Genomic DNA, 7,575 nt, shown 5'->3' with positions numbered 1-7,575 from the left:
TTCCCTACATTTATTTGCTGTGTCAGCTGGAGACTGTTGTGGTGCTAAGCTCCACTGCTGAGGAAAACTCTGCTCCCTGATGGACTTAATGCTGCAGCTCAGCTTAATTAACCCAATCGGAAAGCAAAAGAGGATGCTCTGACACAAGGAAGGGAAGGCTGGAAAGCAGGAGAAAACCAGGCAGAGACAATTTCGGAAAAGGGATAAGAGAAATGGGACATGTGGCCAGATTTTGGATCTGCAACTTTGTAACCATTGAAACATCCCCTCCTCATGAATGAGGCATTGATTCGACAGCTCCCGAGTCTCTTGACTCCTGCAGGATGGGTTTCCTCCAGCTGCTGACAAATCTGGAGGTCAGGTCAGTCACATGAAGTTAAAGTTCTGGGGAGAAATTCCCATTTTTTGCCTTGCTCAAGAGCTTAGAAAGTGCATATCAAAATAAAAAAATGTAACTGCAGAAAAGAAAAGAGGAAAAAAAGAGCAAGTATTTGCTGAACTACTGCAAATGGCATATACAACTACCTGGCGTATTCCCTAACCCTTCCATGTGCACTGAGAAGCTGCAGGAGGTCTTCCTGAGCAGAAGACAACACTATCCCCTTCCAATTCCTTCTCAACACCAATAATTAATGTCAAGCCTTGAGTTACCTAAATTATGAGACTTGATAGAATCAGGAGCAGCAGCCCTTATTTACAGACTGTTCCTATATAAGTCAAAACCACACGAATTATGTGGGAGGATGGGGTGGCACAGTGCCTGATGAAATGATGCTGCTGCTCCTTCACTCATTTTCTCTATTATCGTCTCCTTTGGTGGATGTTTTAGGAACACCTTCACACAACGGTAAATTCCCATCAGTCTTAAACCCATCCACTCCACCAGCGCTTTGCCAGCATCAGCAGAATAGGTGCATTATATGCTCGAGTGTCACCACTGAAGCTACTTTAAATAGCCTTAGTGGTCACTGTGCTCAGCTGTGAGTATGTTTGCACCCAGGGCATCTTAAAATGATACGGCACAGAGGTCTGCTGCTGGCACCCATCCTGCAGAGCTGTGGGGAGGGAGGGAGGATTTGTCTGCTCCGGCTACTCTGCTGCTAAAGCTTTTTTTGCAATTTATATGTGCGCTTCCCCACTCTGACAAACCTTGAAAGGAGACACTGTCAGGCTGCCATCAGCAATGGCACTTTGTAGACAACTTGCTGCTGCTGCAGAAACACCTGCAAAAGGCAAATTCTCTCTCTCTCCTTTCATAAATATCTTCCATAAATATCTTCCCTGGGTCAGACACTCAGATATGGATGGGAGCTGGATCTCTGCAAGATCTGACCCTTCATTTGCACAAACAAATGCCTAGCACTATCAGCAAATCACCCTAGAGCGGCCACGAGGAGGGTGATGCAATTGTTTTAGCTATTTGCACAGCCTCCTAATTGCAGATCCATCATCACAAAGCATTAGCTGTGGTAGGAGAGGTGTTACAGAGAAAACCCTGTACCAGAAACAGGCGTATGAGCCCGTTCGGTCTGCAAAAGAGAGTTTATGGGTTCGCAATAACCAGTGGTTTGAGAACTGGGTCGTACTGCCCTGAAGAAAGTTACGTGTTTGCTTAGAGTCAGCTGCACGCAAAACATCACCCCAAACTCTAATCCAGATCCAAACACCATCTGCTTTTTCATCTCCGCTCGTGCTGTCTACAGACACCTGTGTCTGAGACAAGGGGCATTTTTAGTAGGGGGAGCGTGGGAAGGTCATCTCTCTTAATTAAATCCTGCTCATTAGAAATGGGAGACCTTGATGACACAGGCTGTAAGACTTGAAGAAATGCTGTAAGACAGATACGCAGGTGCTGAAAGAGAAAGACCCACTAAGGACTGTTTTCCATGTGCCCTCCACCCCCCCAGACTGCATTGCCCTCATTTTCCCACTGCCTCCATCTCTCCATTCATACCTCTTCCCAAACCAGGACTTGTTCATCTCTTCCCTCATCCCACAGGATCCCACAGGTGCACTGGGAGTGCTGTACAAGTCTCAAATGCTATAAAAAAGCATGCAAGCCCATGCCCATACACCCCTGCCCTTTGGGGATGAGTCACAACTGCTTTGACTCAGGGCAGGAGCATCATCTTCCCTGTTCATGGAGAGCATCATCTGCTCTCCAGACCCCAGGGGCCTCAGGTAAGGGGTTGGACCATGCAGTTCCTTTTCCTGGCTCCTGCATGGCTGGGACACACAGGTTGGGGCCAGCTGGGGAGACTTGGGTGGCTACAGATTGATTTTAAAGATAAGGCATCCACTCAGATGGGAGGTTGGGCTGAAATTTGCCCTCACTTCAAGGCTGTAAATCCTTTGCTTTGGCCAGAGGAAAAAAGGCAATGGGGGAGAGGAAGGGAAATGAAGTTTGAGTTGTTGTCAGTGACTCAATGCAGCATCGGTTTGTACTGGGTATTGCTGAGCTTATGGGTATAAACCTTGGGATCACATCCAGGTGCCACTTCCAGGCTTATTTATTTTGTTTTACTGAGCAATACAAAAGTATAGCAATAAGTAGTGGGTCAGTGCCTGTAGTTGTTCTCAGTAAACATAGGACATGAAGTGTGCACCAAACCACGCTCCAGCAAGTCCATGGCCGTGGCTCCATACTGTGGGGTCCATCAAACTCCAAATTGTCCTCTGCCCCTGTGGTAAATAAGAAACCTCCATCAGCCACCTGCAGAAGGGAGCACACAGCTCGCAGCTGTGGTCCTGCCAGACACCGGAGTGCTGGGATAGAAATCGTAGCAGTGTACACAGGTGTAAAAATGCTATAGCAATTCAATGGGTTATTAATAACAAGAAATTTCTCCTCTGCGGCCATCTGCATCCCATACACCCCCACAAACCCAGCACCTTCTGCTTCCAGCTACAACCCTCTCTCTCTTATTCAGGAGAGAGAATTCCCTTTTTCTTCTTTGCTTACAAATCCTGCACGTTGTAGCACTCAACAGGCAGTTTCTCTGGTACGGACCATGCAGACTAACATTGTGCCAAGCACCATGAACTCAGAACAGAGGTTTTTCTACCAAGGTGCCAAAAATAATACAAATAAACTCTTCTTCTCTCCCTGGCTTTATATCTGCAGCTCCCACACATCACTACCAGCGGGGCTTTAAAACTAAAACAGACTAGGCCTACGTGGCTTGAATTTATTCTGGAGATTTATCTCTTCTTGCTGAAAGCTCTGTGTTTGCTTGATCTTCCTGCCTTCCAAGTCCTACAAGTGCCACATGTTGCACAGCTGGATTCCTGACAGAGAAAGAAAACAGGAGGGAAGAGAGAACAGATTACATATATATATATAAATATATATATATACATGAATGCAATGGCCAAGGTTTTCAAAAACTTCAATGAAGTAGCTGCGGATATCTCCAAGGGACCTATGCACAGGAAACACAGAGCTCTTGAGCTTCCAGAATTCTGCTCTCCATGGGCAGAAGAAGGAGGAAAAGGAAATGGGGGGCTATGAAGGACTTGCTGCTCTGAAGATGCTCAAGAGCAGCTCTTGCAGGAAAAGAATTTGCAGGAAAAGCTGTATGAGGCAAGGCTGGAGATAAGACAGCCAAGGAGGGAGAAGGATGGATCTGTGTGGCAGTAAGGGTAATGCTGACTACTTCTAATTCTCAAACTTGCTGGGGTGTGACTACTGAAATAATAATGTGTTTGTCCAGCTCCGGGAGAATTTGTTCACCCTCAGCAACTGTGACAGGGGAATATCCCTGGGCGCCAGCACAGCTAATGGTCCCACACAGACATGGGCAGCAGCATCCACTTATCCAAGCCAACTATAAAGCAAGAAAAGCCAAGGGGAAGAAAGCCTGTTTATATTGAGCAGCTTTTTTTTTTTTTAAATCACAACAAAGGAGAAAATGAAGAAAATATTATTTCCTGTGAAATGAAGTATTTCACTCTGTAACAGAAGGGGGAAAAAAATCAAAAACAAGCTAGGAAAAAAAAGCAAACTAGAGATTCATTTCATAAATACAGGAGAAGGTCAGCTTCCTCCTCACCAATAACTCGGTCCCGCAGGAATCGAGCATGGTATTTGATATCGGGCAGATATTTGATTCCTTCCTCTGCGTGGGCAGGCTGACACAAGCATCCTCCACCCCTCCATACACCACATAACGGCATCGCTGGTTTAGGTCCCTTCTGCTGACCGCTCTGCTTCAGCAGCAGCATAAACCAGTTCAAAATCTGCTCCCTTTTAACACCGAGCTGAGGAAAGGATTCCTTTTTCCAGTGTTTGAGCATAGGCAGTTACTGCAAAACCTTCTGCCTCAGCCCAGCAACAAGGAGACCTTGGAAGAAGCTAATTATGGGTGGTGAAGTAAGGCACGCACTGGCAGGGAGCAGTGGAGAACAGACAGGTGAGCACAAACCTGCACCTGGAGACCTTTTTTGCTTATTATAAAATAAAGCTGTTTCTGCTGCCTGTGTTACCAGGGAAGGAGAAGCAAGACAGGATAGAGGCCAACCAACAAGTGAACCTGCTGTGTGGAAAGGGCTGTGTTTTTCTCTTCCAACTCGCTATTGCAAGTCTAAGGAGCACAGTCTTCGAGCATCACACTGTAACTTGTGCATATCCTTGTGCAGGTATGGAGAAGCCTCCAATTTACCCTATGTACATGCCCAAAAGAAAGGGAGGTACAGCAGAAAGCAGCCTGGACGGCCACGCTGCAGGGGGGGGAATCATGTGTCAATGCACCCCATGCATTGACCAGCAGGAGCCGTGGAGATGTCTGCAGGAGCATGAGTCCGTGCACGACCAAGGAGTGAGAAAACAGATTTGCAACTCGGTGACAATCTGCTTGGGATCTCCTCCAGGCTCATGGCACCTTGTGCTGCCCCACTTGAGTGCTCATGGCCAAGCTCCAGCCAGGACACTTGAAGGGATGAGAAGTGGTGCACAAACTTCATCCTCCACCCCCTGACAGCCCTGCAAGGACCCCCTTTGCAATCAGCAGAGCCTGGACCAGCACCTCCTGAAAAGCATTAAAGCAACTGAGCCCACCGGAAGACCTTCCCTGAACTGTGAGAAAAACAGGAGACAATCTTTGAAAAGCGCAGGGAGAACAGAGTCACAGCATGGTTTGGGTTGGAAGGGACCTTAAAGCCCCCCCAGCCTAAACCGCCATGGGCAGGGACACCTCCACCAGCCCAGGCTGCTCCAAGCCCTGGCCAACCTGGCCTTGGGCACTGCCAGGGAGGGGGCACCCACAGCTTCTCTGGGCAACCTGGGCCAGGGCCTCACCACCTCACAGTCAAGAATTTCTTCCTAAAATCCAGTCTGAATCTCCCCTCTTCCAGTTTAAAACCATTCCCCCTTGTCCAGAACAGATTGGTATTTTTTTCTAACCACGTGCATTTTGCATCTGTGTGCAGAAATGTGCATGTAAATGTGTATTTTTATGTATATGTATAAAACATACACACAGATATAGATATATATGTAAAAGGATGCATGCATGTAGTTGTATTTAAGGAACTACAAAATAATGAGAGAGCTGGGCACGTGCTGGTAGTACGACACAATCCAAATCTCTTTCTTTCCCTGTAGGACAATCAGGACTTCTTCTCTGAAGTAAAAGCAAAAAAAAGGGCCCAAACAGCTGGGAAAAGGGTGATGCATGTGAGAAACTGTTTTTCCTCTGTGTGTGTGCGCGTGTGTGAGCTGCAGAGGAGTCAAAGTCTGAGGGCTGCCTTGTGTCAGCCATTGACTGTGCCAATGACAGCAGCTCCCGACAGCCTTTAACAACACCACTTAGAGAGAATCCCGAACAGGGTGGGCAGGCGAGGGGGGAGGCAAGCCCTTCTGCAGGCTGGTGGATTCGGCATCCTTGCCAAAATGTGTCACAGGCACCCGCTGACGGCTCCGTAATTGCAGCCCACGCTGCGAGGTGTTATCCTAAGAGGGCACAGCAGGGGAGAGCAACCTGGAGTACACGGGAGCAAGGAGGGTGTCCCTCAGCTGGGAGGACAGGGGACATGCAGGGGTGGACCAAAGTGGTGGCTTGGGGGCGGTCTTAGCCCTAATGCACTTCCCAGTGCAGCACAGGGTACCTCTGAGGGTTCACAGATTTATGCTGGGAAGGAACTAGGACACAAGGAGTTATCTATGCCCAGGGAAGTGGTGGAGTCACCATCTCTGGAGTTATTTAAAAGGTGGGGAAATGAGGTGCTTAGAGACATGGTTTAGTAGTGGACAGGTTATGGTTGGACTCAATGATCCTGAAGGTGTTTTCCAACCAAATGATTTGATGATTCTATCTCTAATTCCATGCAGAATAGGTAAAACATGAAGAAATATGTACAAGCACATTACAACGAGAAGAAGCAAGACCTGCTGCTTGCCTGCACCTTCCCCAGTGTGAAGGTGGGAAGTAAGTCCCTGCCAGGTCTCACAAATGCTGGAAAGCTCAGACTTGTGAAGATGCTAAAAATCCTCAGCTTAGTCCAGATTTGGAAAGCTTTGGGAAGAGCTTTGGAGCGCATCTTGTTCTGATTATTTACTTCTACGAGCTAAGGAGAGACCTACTTCACACACCACCTCCTGGAGAGGCGGAAAAATCAGGCATGTAAAATAAGAAGGAAATGGAAATCGACTTGATAGCTCCTTCCCCTTCCTAATGGATAATACTTACCTAATTATATCCTTTTCCTGCATTCTTTGAGATATTATGCAGAGAGAAATTTGTCCTAAAAGTTGTTACTTTTATTCAGAGGCATCCCTTTGAGCTGTTTGCTTTGCTAAGGCAGGCAAGGGCAGCAAATACATTATAAAGGAGGAAAAAAAAACCCAAACCATCTTGAATAGTTTTGACATGCATTGGGTTTAGCATCCAGCTCCTGCTGCCTATCTCCCACCCCTTCTCCATCCTCCACCTGGGCAGACGGATGCAGCTCCAAGGATGCCCCATGACTCCTGGCCTTGCTTGACCAAGGTGAGCAGCTCCTGGTCTCTTGGAGCCACCACAAAGGTCAGGCAGGGAAAGATGAAGTCTGCAAAGATGCTCTGAGTCCAGCAGCCAAAATAACTCTGCCTTTGCTGGGGATTTGCAGAGAAACATGAGACTTTATGGCTTCATGGCTGGTGGGATCTGAGGGGGCATCCCACAATGGTGCCAAGTCCATGTCATCCTTTGGATGACTTCTCTCCAACTGCATCAGTGACACAACTCTGTATCTAAGCAGCCGGCTGCACCTCAGGGTGGACAAAAAGAGGTCAGAGAAGCAAAATATGGCCCCTCCAGGCCCACATCAACATGAGTGACCCTGCCAAAACATAGCAAGCTTTCATTTGCGACAGCCAACTTCCCTTCTTTATAGGCGGGGGGGTCCCATTTAGTGCTGTGATTCTTTGCCCCAGGAGTCGGAGAGCGGTTGGCACATGCAGGACACACAGGACCATCTCCCACCCCATGATCCATACAACAGAGACGGGCTGGGTGTGACCCTACGCTAATGACTGAATGCTGCACTTGCTGGATGGATTGCAGAGGTTTTGGGCAGGGTGAGAGGTGAGCATTCAGC

The sequence above is a fragment of the Mesitornis unicolor genome, unplaced genomic scaffold, assembly GCF_000695765.1.
Source record: "Mesitornis unicolor isolate BGI_N332 unplaced genomic scaffold, ASM69576v1 scaffold15169, whole genome shotgun sequence".
NCBI classification, from domain to species: Eukaryota; Metazoa; Chordata; class Aves; order Mesitornithiformes; family Mesitornithidae; genus Mesitornis; species Mesitornis unicolor.
Note: the sequence above shows the minus strand (reverse complement) of the source record.